Source organism: Chenopodium quinoa, unplaced genomic scaffold (assembly GCF_001683475.1).
Source record: "Chenopodium quinoa cultivar QQ74 unplaced genomic scaffold, ASM168347v1, whole genome shotgun sequence".
NCBI lineage: Eukaryota > Viridiplantae > Streptophyta > Magnoliopsida > Caryophyllales > Amaranthaceae > Chenopodium > Chenopodium quinoa.
Window position 1 is genome coordinate 6,891,703 of NW_018744301.1, and position 12,505 is coordinate 6,904,207.

Sequence of the window (12,505 nt, forward strand, 5' to 3'; positions counted from 1 at the left end):
TTTCAAAAAAAGGTAGAAGAGAAAAAAATGGAAAGTTGGATTGACATGCTCATCAAATTTTTAGAAATATTAGTCAACCTTAGTACACTCCTTAAAATGATAAAAAAAAAAAAAAAAAAAAAAAAAAAAAAAAAAAAATTACTAGAAATATGGTATTTGTTGATCATTTAGATTACAATAGAGATCCTTATTATTTATGATGATTCTCATATTGCTCTTCTTTAAAGGATAGTACATTACTATTTGCTTAAAAAAGTAATGGCCTCCGAATGTAAAATCCAAAAAATAATTAAATCATTTTCTTGGTTTTATCATTCATTATTTTCTCTCTTGTTTTTTAGGATAATAATTTTTTGTATCATACTCCTTTTTTTAAAGAACGATTTCTTTAATTTTTTCTTCGTTCCAATATTTTTATTTATTTTTTTTTTTTTGTGAGGCAATCATCCCAAGTAAGGTTCTCGGGATTTTCTTTTTAAACCATAGAAGAGGTAAATAAATTATGCTCTTAAGTCAAGATTGACTATTTACAACTAAAGATGACGACCCTGAAAATAAGCACATATAAGAATGGGAATATTGATGATGCCCTATCAAGAGATGCGAACTTCTAATGACGAACCTTATGAGAAGCAATGTCATTACTTCGATTATAAAGTACGTAATTGAATCATCATAATCGAAAAAAGTATCGCGCGTATTTTTTCGTCTTGTGCTAAGGTGGAAAGTGCAACCTTTTTTTTTAGGAAATGAAAAGGACGATTAAAAGACATGTTTTTTTTATTTTTTTTCCTTTTTAAACAAAGAATGATTAAAGTTTTTTTTTAACGAAAAGAAGAATAATTAAAAAGAAACAACTAAGTTAGACAACATTGTTAGCCAGAGAGATATTATAAGCACCTACTTAATGATTAACCTTGAAACGGTAATATCTTTTTCTTCGTATAACATTGCTCGTAACGAGTCAAATCAATGTTGAACAGTGAGCGCGCAAGACATAGAGTTGCGCGGAAGGGCCGCGCGCAACTCCTAGACTTGCGCTTGGAGGGCGCGCACAACTTTGACACTTGCGCGTGCCACCTAGTAGGTTCGATTTTTTTTTATTTTTTTTGTCGAACCACATTTTTTGTGATAATTTTTTCAATATCTCTAGGTAACAAGTTGGAATTAATTAGATTAGACACAAAGCATATAATAAGCACATATTCATGTTCACATAACCACATAAAAGGAACCGTCAAAGCATACAATGTTATTCTAAGGTCAAGGCTTGGGTGTCAAAAGGTACCATATCTTAAGGGATGATGCACGAATCAATCACTCAACGGGTTGACCCATGACAGTTAAAGTGTGCTAAGATTATGCATGATGTTTGGTTTTTACTTCTGTGAAAATGAAGATATTATGCGTTCAAGTCTCGCTCTAACTAGAGATTATCCAAGTTAATTCCCGTTACAACCCATATGCAACCTAGTGATGGAAACCTTGGACCATAACTAAAAATTAATCTTGTAACCTCTAAATCCCCAGTGGAGTCGCCACTGTAAGAGGGTGTGCCCATCGTAGGGGATACTACTTATATGTCCATGGCCCTTTAAAGGCTAGGACTTTACACTTGTTACGGTGTATTAAGATTTGAATTCCTGACTGTTTGGGGGATCTTGAATTAGAGTTGATCCTATCATTACATTTTTTTTTTGAAGAAATCACCAATGCGTTTTAGGAAAACTCTTAAACCTCGTTCATGTCTTTCTCCCAAGTAGAGTTCAAGGGATATTTAGCGCGAATCGTAAGTTTACTCATGCCCAAATTGGTCAACGTGTACCAGAAATGAGTTCGGGAGCGAGGGTACTAAAATAACGTTCCTTTTAGGGAGGAATCGCTATTCTAGCCCTAGTGCGGCCTCTACTAGCTTTTCCTTTTTCACAATTTCATCACCAAACAATATATGCAACGTGGCTCCTAAAAACTAAGTTAGTTGATTTATTTACAATAATTAATCACTTAGGAATTACATTGCAAAAGTCGTTATTCTTTGTTTAATCAAATCCGTGAAAAGAACAAGAAATAAACAATGTTCGCCTTGACTTAGGTGATAAAACAATCAATTAATTATTCAAATTCTAGTCTTGATTAACACAAGAACGCTGTGTGAATTAAATTAATTAAAAGTTTGTTTAAAGTTATCAAACAACACTAATTAATTGATTAAAAGTTATTTAAACAAGAAAAGTAAAGATGATTGATCTAAGTGCTCGGGAATTTACCACTTCTCCTTGCTAGATCTTCGTTTAGAACACTTATGGACTCCATCTTATTCGGGAACCACCACCGTAGTAATAAGTATTGAGGGGATGAGTGTTTAGGACAAGAGGGTTAAGAGTACACAAGTTTACAAATTTTCTTCCAGAGTTTCAGGCGGTACCTCCCGTCAGTCCGGCTTTCATAGCGACCAGGCGGTACCAAACTTACCGTTTGTGCCGCAACAACAGTATTTTTTGCAGCCACCTCCGTTTGGTGGACATGCAGCAAAAAACATCCAACCTATGGCCTGGCAGCTACGGTTGCTTAGACTTGGTGAACAGCCGTCGGCCTTCTCCAAGGAAATTACTGAAGCCGCTCAGCCGGCCAAAGTGAAAAATGTATTAGTAGGCGCCTATGACGGCACTACTAACCCAGAAGACCATCTTATGGCCTTCACCAACCTGATGTACCTTCAAGGGTTGGATGATCCCACCTGGTGCAAGTGTTTCCCAGCGACTCTCAAAGGAATCGCACAATAATGGTTCGGCAACTTGCCGGCTGGTTGTGTAAATAGCTTCAGGACGCTTGCTTACTTATTCACCTCCAACTTCGCCATGAACATCCCTGCGAAGAAAACGACCCTTGATTTAGGAACAATTCAGCAGGGCGAGAAGGAGGGTCTTCGTTCTTACATCAGGCGGTTTAACCTGATGAGAATACAGATTCAAGGGTTACCGGATGAGGTAGCCTATACTGACTTTTTCAGAGGTCTCAAGGACGGGTCGACCTTCAAATTTGACTTGGTCCGAAAGAGGGTGGCGACTCTTCAAGAGGCCTTGATTGAAGCGGAAGCCTATATACAGGCGACTGATCTTTGTACGGTAAAACAGTCGGACGGGAAAAGGTTCGACAAAAGAGAAGGACGACAGAAACAGTCGTCAAACAAAGATGAGAAGAGAAAAGAGGTCTGGGCGGCTGATTCCTCCAAACAGCCGGCCCAGAAAAAGAAAAAAGAATTCAAACCATACTCCCCAAAGTATGCGTTTAACAAGGATAACCAGTTTATCCTAAAAGAAATCAAGGGACGGATCTCAATTGAGAAGCCGGTCCCCATGAAGGGTTCTGCAAACAACCGGAACCAAGATAAATTATGTGCTTATCATGATGATGTTGGTCATCACACCAATGACTGCATCAGTCTCATGCGGTATCTGGACCGCCTGGCTGAGCAAGGTGATCTTGACACTTATGTCAAGAAATCCACGGGGAACACTTCCTCAAAAAAGCAGTCGGCCAAAAAGAATCAACAAGCCGACAGCTCCGATACAGATGATGCAGTCGTCTACACCATTGCAGGCGGCTTCTCAGGAGGCGGCCCCACTATTAGGGGCAACAAAGAAAATATCAGGCGGTTAGATGTAAATTCCGTTCACCAAGAACGGCCGTCCAAATATTCATTTCCTGAGATTGTCATCACTGAAGAAGATCTAGAAGGGGTAAGAGGGCCGCATGACGACCCTATCGTTATTGAATGTAAAGTGGCCAACCAGAGAGTTAGCCGAATCCTCATAGATACCGGAAGCTCCTCAGATCTCATCAGTAGCAAATGTCTGTCGAAACTAAAATATCAGACTGATTGCATACCACCCTTTAGTAGGGTTTGGAGGAGGAGTCGTCCACCCACTGGGACGAGTGGATTTACCCATCCGCCTGGGCGAAAAAGGGGAAGGACGACACATGGTAGTCCGGTTCCTGGTAGTAGAAGAACTCTCGGCCTACAACATGATTCTGGGACGACCAACCCTGAATAATTCCAAGGCTGTTATAATCCCATCTCTTATGTTGCTCAAGTTTGAGAGGGATAATGGAACAGTCGGCTCCCTAAGGGGAGATCAGAGGATGGCCCGAGAGTGCTATCTCTCGGATGTCAAGCCCACTGTTATGGCCACTGGGTCAAGTGGTGAAAAAACAGACCTTGACAATGTCAAGAAGAGTGCGCCTGTTCAAGAAGCAGGCGGCAAGAAGAGAAAGGCATCCCAGACAGGGGCCGCAAGAAAAGAAAGAAAATAGCAATCATTGGCAGAGGAGCGGTCGGATGAGTTCCGCCGTGAGCATACGGACCTGATCTTAGACGACTCACGTCCTGATCGAACAGTCAAAGTTGGGACGACTGCTCTGAGAGACCTTGGTGACGACTTTCACACACTATTGAAAGAATACAAGGACATCTTTGCATTCGAAGTCCATGAAATGCCAGGCATTAGTCCTGATCTGGCGGTACATAAACTGGCCGTGGATCCAAAAAAGAAGCCGGTACGGCAGAAGAAATGGAACCATGGCAAAGAAAGAAGTCAGGCGGCAGCCGCCGAAGTTAAAAAATTACTTGATGCAGGGTTCATTCGGCAATGTTACTTCCCAGACTGGGTAATGTGGTGCTTGTTAAAAAGCCGAATGGCACCTGGCGAATGTGTGTAGACTACACAGACTTAAACAAGGCGTGCCCCAAAGACAGTTACCCTCTGCCTAAAATTGATAATCTGGTCGACTCAACAGCCGGCCATGCTTTGATGAGCTTTATGGACGCCTACTCTGGTTTCCATCAAATTCCTTTGTGGAAGAAAGATCAGGAGAAGACGGCCTTCGTCACTGATCAGGGGTTATACTGTTACACGGTCATGTCGTTTGGTCTTAAGAATGCCCCGGCTACCTTCCAGCGAATGATAAACACTGTGTTCTTTGATCAGATTGGGAGAAAAGTCGAGGCATACATTGATGATATGATTGTCAAAACTAAACTTCAGAAAGATCATCTGTCGGTCCTCCGAGAAACTTTCGCCACACTCAGGCGGCACCATGTCATGCTCAATCCCAAGAAATGTGTCTTTGGAGTTGAGTCTGGGAAATTTCTCGGATTCCTTATCAATCAGAGAGGAATAGAGGCGAACCCTGAGAAGGTGCAGGCGGTCATTGACATGCAGTCGCCTCGTACCATCCGAGAGGTTCAGAAGTTAACAGGTTGTCTGGCGGCCTTGGGAAGATTTCTAAGCCGATCAGGCAACAAATGCCTATACTTTTTCCAGGCAATTAAGAAAAAGGCAAGGTTTGAATGGGGGCCGGATGCTAAGGCCGCCTTCCAGAAATTGAAAGTTCACTTGCATTCCTTGCCGAGGCTGGTCAGCCTTTTGCCCAAAGATGTACTCTACATGTACCTGGCCGTCTCTGATCATGCGTTAAGCGATGTTCTCCTTGCTGAAAGAGACGGCTGTCAGCTCCCGGTCTACTTTGTCAGTCATGTACTGAAAAAATGCTGAGTTGAGGTATCCCCTAGTGGAGAAATTTGGTCTTGCACTCTTCATGGCTGTTAAAAAATTGAAGCTCTACTTTTTGGCACATGCAGTCGTCGTGTATACAGACCAACCTATCAAGCGGCCACTGACCATCATGGAGTCATCAGGCCGAATGATCAAATGGGCCATAGAAATACAGAGCCTCGAAGTTACTTTCAAGCCTAGAAAAGCAGTGAAGGGGCAAGCCTTTGCTGACTTTATTGTTGAGATGACTCGTCCTCCTGACTCTCAAGTTCCAGACCAAGTCTGGAAGGTATATGTGGATGGAAGCTCTACTTCAAATAGTTGTGGAGCAGGCGTCATATGTCAGTCGCCAGAGGGCGACAGGTACGAGTATGCTCTACGCTTCAGTTTTCAGGCCTCAAACAATGAGGCAGAATATGAAGCTTTACTAGCCGGAATCCGCATGTGCAAGGCGGCAGGGGCAAGAAAAATAGACGCCTGTTCCGATTCACAATTGATAGTGAGTCAGTACAATGGCGAATACGAAGCAACCCAACCGGCCATGATCAAGTATTTACAGGCGGTCCGACAAGCAGTCGGCTCCCTTGAGGATTTCCATCTGATCCAAGTGCCGAGATCAGAAAACAACCAGGCGGATGCACTGTCAAAATTAGCATCATCCGCATCCTCTGATACTCCTCGAACTGTTTTTTGGGATGTAATGGAGAAGAGAAGCATCGAGGAAGACCCTATTGGAATCCTAGACAGAAGCTCAACCTGGATGGATCCAATCAGGGCATATCTGGCAAATGGTACCCTGCCGGATGATCATCAACAGGCGGCAGCACTGAAAAAACGAGCAACCTGTTTTGAAATAATAAAGGGAGAACTTCACAAAAGGGGGTACCTTCAACCTTTCTTAAAGTGTGTTACTCCAGAAAAGAGACGACAGATACTAGACGATCTTCACTCTGGTTACTGTGCTTCTCATATAGGTGGTAGGACGCTTGCTCAAAGGGCAAGGCGGCAGGGCTACTTTTGGCCTACTTTGGAAGCAGATGCAATGGAGATGGTGAAAAAATGTGACAAGTGCCAAAGGTTTTGCAAGCTAATTCACCGTCCGGCTACTGACCTCACTACCATTCATAGCCCACTACCGTTTGCTAAGTGGGGCATGGATATTCTGGGTCCATATACGCCCGCTACAGGCGGAAGGAGGTACATACTTGTTGTCGTCGACTACTTCACTAAATGGGTAGAGGCGGAGGCTGTAAAGGGAATCAAGACGAAGGATGTAATTTCATTCATTTGGAAAAATGTCGTCACTCGGTTCGGGGTTCCCATGTCTATGGTTTTTGATAATGGTCCCCAATTTGAGACGCCTGTTCTCAAAAGTTGGTTGGGTGACCAAGGAATTGCAAACTACTTTGCATCTGTTGGCCGTCCACAAGCAAACGGCCAGGTAGAAGCCTTTAATAAAATCATCTCAGACGGTCTCAAGAGAAAGATTGAACGAGCAGGCGGCCTATGGGCGGATGAACTACCACATGTTCTCTGGGCCATTAGGACGACTGAAAAAGGGGCGACTGGAGAAACTCCATTCCTCCTAACTTATGGTGCGGAAGCTGTTCTTCCAATAGAACACTACGAGCCGACTCTTCGAGTAATGCTATATGACGAAGAGGCAAACTGGGAAGCCATGCGCCTGGCATTAGAATCACTTCCTGAAAGGAGGGGCAATGCTGTCTTGCGCCATGAAATCTACCGCCTGAGAATGACTAGATCATACAACAAAAAAGTACACAGGCGTTCTCTCAAAGTAGGGGACTTTGTACTTAGAAAAATGGAAGCAGTTGGTAGGGCTAATGAGTCTGGCAAACTAACTCCCAACTGGGAAGGACCCTACCGAATCTGTGAAGAAGTCAGGGATGGTACCTACCGTCTGGAAACACCAGACGGACAACCGTTGCCTCGAACTTGGAATGTAGATAATCATAAGAAATATTTCTTTTGAATGATGTAAATAGTCAAGAGCTACTTAATAAAAGTTTGCATACTTACTATTCAATTTTGTACTAAGAGGGGCACGCCTACTAACAAATAGTCGGCTACTCTCCATGTTTAAATTCTTACTTTAGAGGGGCATGCCGTCTGTACCTTTACAGCCGGCTACTCTCCATTGAGTATTTTACTCTATCTTAAGAGGGGCATGCCGTCTGTACCTCTACAGTCGGCTACTCTCCATTGAGTATTTTTACTCTATCTTCAGAGGGGCATGCCGTCTGTACCTCTACAGTCGGCTACTCTCCATTGAGTATTTTTACTCTATCTTCAGAGGGGCATGCCGTTTGTACCTCTACAGTCGGCTACTCTCCATTGAGTATTTTTACTCTATCTTCAGAGGGGCATGCCGTCTGTACCTTTACAGTCGGCTGCTCTCCATTGAGTATTTTACTCTATCACCATAGGGGCATGCCGTCTGGACATATAGTCGGCTACTCTCCATTGAACAGGGCCGACTGGTTCCAAACACACAGCCACCCCCCTTATACTTAGCTAAAAAGATTAGGGCCTGGCCGACCCTGTGCCTAACAGGCGGCTACCCTCCTTTTACTTAGCACCTACGTTCACCAAGAACTTACCAAGGCCACAGGCCGAATGATCAGACCAGGCGCCAAGCCAACTGATCCAATCTTCAAAACTAATACGACCTGTCCCAACATCATAGCAGGCGTCCGGCGGCATCCCTCCGGATGAAATTCGTCACAGAGAGCAGCTCCCTTTTGGGTGGAACATTGCTCTATAAACTAATTACACGGCACCTATACGACTGTCCCCAAGGGCAACCACGTAGTCGTTTTTGAGACAAGGATAACTCTATCACTAACCAAACTAGTGGTAGCAGTTGACATCTGAGTCAGACGACCGCCTGTATTACTTGGGATAAATGCAGGAGGTACCTCTTGAGTTAATAGCCAACAAACATTGGCGAATCAAGGGGTCTAGCCGGCCTCCGCCGCCTGGTACCTCTACTTCTCAAGCAAGAGTGACGGCGACTGAGTAACACCAACGTTAACTCATAGTCACTCCCTCAAACTTGGTATGGAACTTAAAAAGTTTGAGTAGACCGCCTGTTTTTTGGCAAACAGCGGCACTCAAACCCCTATTCCTACTAGGTAACCTCTTGAGTTAATAGCCAACAAACATTGGCGAATCAAAAGGATCAGCCGGCCTCCGCCGCCTGGTACCTTTACTACTCAATCAGGAGTGACGGCGATTGAGTAACTCCAAAGTTAACTCATAGTCACTCCCTCAAACTTAGTATGGAGCCTAAAAGGTATGAGTCGTTCGCCTGTTTTTCGCAAACAGGGGCTCTCAACCACTACTCCTGCTAGGTTAACAACTTATGAGTTAAAAGCCAACAAACATTGGCAAATAAAGGGGAACAACCGGTACCCACCGCTTGATACCTCTACTACTCAGTTCCTTGGCAAATAAGTAACAATCCTGTTCACTTGGTCAGACCACTTTCCTACTTGGTTAAATTTACAAATGACAGGACCGCCTGCCTAAAAAGGATCCAGTCTTTAAAATAGTTCGAATACCGATTGGATAAATGGCCGACTGATCGTCTATCCTGGAAATAGACAACCAGTCGTCCAGGGGCATAGGCGGCGTGACTAACTATCCGTACCTGTCTGCAACTATCGGCTATGTAAAACAGTCGGTATAGTGAACAATTGGATATTAGAATATTCAATACTTAGACAAATTTGAAGCAAAACAAAAATTCATTAAAAAGAAGCCGGTCATTAAAGACCGGCAAAATATTCAAAGCCCCGGCCCCCTGGCCGGGTAAATACAAAACAAACGGCACGCAGGCCGTGGAAAGAATACATAAAGCTTAAGAAGGGGGCAGATCTTCAATATTAGCAGCTGCCGCCTGGTCAGCACTCTTCTTGCTGGACTCGGCTTCAGCTGCATCCTTTTTTGATGCATTACCCCCTAGCGGCACAAGCGCCACTACCGGCTCCTCCTCCTCCAACGCTTCCTCCAACGCCTCTTCCTCAGCAGCCGCCAAGATCTCTTGATTATATGTATCAGAACACTGGCGGTACGTTTTTTCCCATGAGGCAAAGTCGGCATTGGGGAAGAGGCGGCCCCAAGTCATGCGCTGGATTTGAGCGGAGTCTTCCATCATCTCCCGGACCAGCTCTTTCTTCTCTTGCTCGGCCTTTTCCGAGAGCTCCTGAGTAAGACTCTTCTCCTGGGTCACCAGGCGTTCCTTTACGTTGGCCAAGGATTTCTCCAAGGCTTCGTATGAGTATATCTTTAGGCGAAGAGGTTTCAGCTCGGCCTTGAGATTGGTGATGGTCGCCTCCAGCTCGCCATTCCTCTTCTGGGCCGCCTCTAACTGAGCCCGAACAGCGGCGGTAGCCTGCGCCTGATAATAAAGAATATCAATGGTCAGAACTTCATTTTGGGCAATTTGAAACATTGCCTTATCACAGTCAGAGGCGGCCATAGCTTTTGCAGCCTTTACCTCTTTGTTCTTCCGGTCAAGCGGCTTGCGAAGGCCGTTCACTCGGAGCAGGGCCTAAGTACAAAGGAACAGGCGTCAGTTTCCAAACAAAAAGAAAACAGGCATCCTGGAAATCAAATACTCAAAAATATGCTAAGTATACCTCAGCAAGGACCCCTGCAATCTCGTCTAGGTCAAGGGTGCCGACACCCCTGACCGCCTCCCTTTCAGCTGGAGGAACGACCCTGATCATAGACTTGGCCACCTCTACCAAGTCAGGCTCCTGAGGGCCGGCTGCATCAAGCATAAACAAACGGATCAGACCTAGTAAAAAAGGGAGCAAGTCTAAAATTTACAAGGACAACTTCATACTTCTAGGCGGCCCAGTTGGAGTTTTAGAAGAAGTGGCCGGCTGTTTCTCAGCCGCCACATGTTTCCTGGCAGAACCAGGAGAGCTCGCAACAGTCGTCCTCCGGGCCTTGGGGTCCGGCTGTTGGAAAGATGAAGCTCTTGGAGCACCCGTCTAAAAGAGAAGAAAAAATTCAGTATATGCATAAACACAACTCCAAAAAGAGGGTGAAAGGTTCGGAGCTCACCAAGGGTGCCCCCTTCTTGGGGGAGTCGGTTGAAGCTTGTTGCATGATGGAGGCCCGCAACATGGCCGCCGCAGTCTTGGAGGCGGTAATTTTGCTCATGGCGTCAGCTGCAAAAACAAACAGCAAAGTTAATAAAAGTCATAACAAGAAATGTATGGAACAACAGAGTATTCGACAGGCCGACTACCTCTTGAGCACCGACTGCTGAGGCCACAGGCGGCCAAAAAGTACTCGTCGTAGAGCCATTTGAAGCTCGGGACGCAGTGCAGGGGTACTTGCTCTCGTACCCCTGAAGTAGAGTCGACCCTCGACTCTACTTTAAAGAGTCCTTTATCAAGGATCTCTTTCTTAGCCTTGGGGGGAACAGGCGGCATGCTACGGTCGCCTGCAAGAAGGGGCGGATTCCTGTTCCACCTATTGAAGCGCTTGTTCAGCTCAGTGTCTGAACTCTCAATGATGAGGAAGGTGCTCCGCCAGTCCTTCCACTTGTTTGCTTTACCTCTCGTCATGAGGTAGCCCCTGTGGCTTGTCAATTGATACCAGCCGGTACCGCCTGCCTTAGGGGTCCGGCTGAGATAGTTCATATGGGCGAAAGCCTCGAAGCTCGGCTCCACCCCGTGCAGTTCGCACCCGGCCACATAGCCGAGTACGTTGACCCAAGAGTTTGGGGCTAACTGCCATAACCCCAACTCATACCCATCCAAGATCCGCTGAACAGCCGGATGTAATGGGAAGCGCAGCCCAGCCTTGATGGCAGGCCTCGTAGCAGCCAAAGCAGGCGCTATCATAACTGGTACCAGCCGGCCAGACGACTGTGTCTTCTGGATCCGGCACAAACACTAAAAAGTCGGGGCCCATTGTGTGGTTTGCGATAAAGCTCTCCACTTTCTCTTGCATGACTGTGATCCGGCCCCGAGGTACCGTGCAGTAGTAGGGGGTATTTTGCTCTCGGTAAGAGGCGGATGGCTCCGCCCAATTGTCCCCCTTCTCAACTGCGTAAGAAAGCCTCGCCTCTTGCAGGCGGCTGTTTTTCTCTTCTGTGTCCAGAGAGGCATGGCCAGAAGAGCTAGACTCGGAATCGCCCTCTGACGAGTCCGAAGAGGACGACTCCTCCCCTCTCCCTGAGGGGCCCGCCTCCTCTCTTTGAAAAGGAGCAGAATTGTTAACTGTTAAATGGGAAGGGGTCACTATGACTCCTCCCTCAGAATTGCCGGCTTTCAGGCCGCCTTGTTTCACTTCCACATCTGGCGCCTGGTCAGATGTTTCACTAATCGGCACCCTGTGGGAGGAGCCGTCTGAATTTGAGATCCTAGCAGTCTTTTTGGTTCTGGCCATCCTGCTCTGCATAGACACAGATACAGTCGGACTTTGTATAAAGGGCAAAGATGGGTCCGGAAAAGGGCAGGCGGCACTCCTAGTCCTAGATTCAGCCGTCCCCGGTGACCGGCTGATCACTAACCTAGGTCGTGTCGTGTGCTTCTGTGGTGCCATTTCAAAAAAATAAAAAGAAAATTAAGAGTAAGAGAACCGACAGTTACCTAAACGAGTGACGGTTGATGAAGTTCTGAAAATCCTTTGCAGTCGGCTTGTCAGAACAGGCGGTAGGCAGAAAAGGTCCAAAATGTCAGAGCAAGTTCAGGGGTCCGAATGTTCTCTCACAAAGTTCTCAAGTGTGAAAATGACTCAAGACAACTCTCCCTTATATAGGCGAAGTGAGAAGGCGAAGGGTCACTTTCAGAATTCAAAATTTGGGCGGGAAAATCTCTCGGCCTTTCGCCGACTGACACATGTAGCAGGCCGTCGCCTGTTACAGTGCGGCACCTGTCACAGGTAACACGTGACCAGTCACGTGC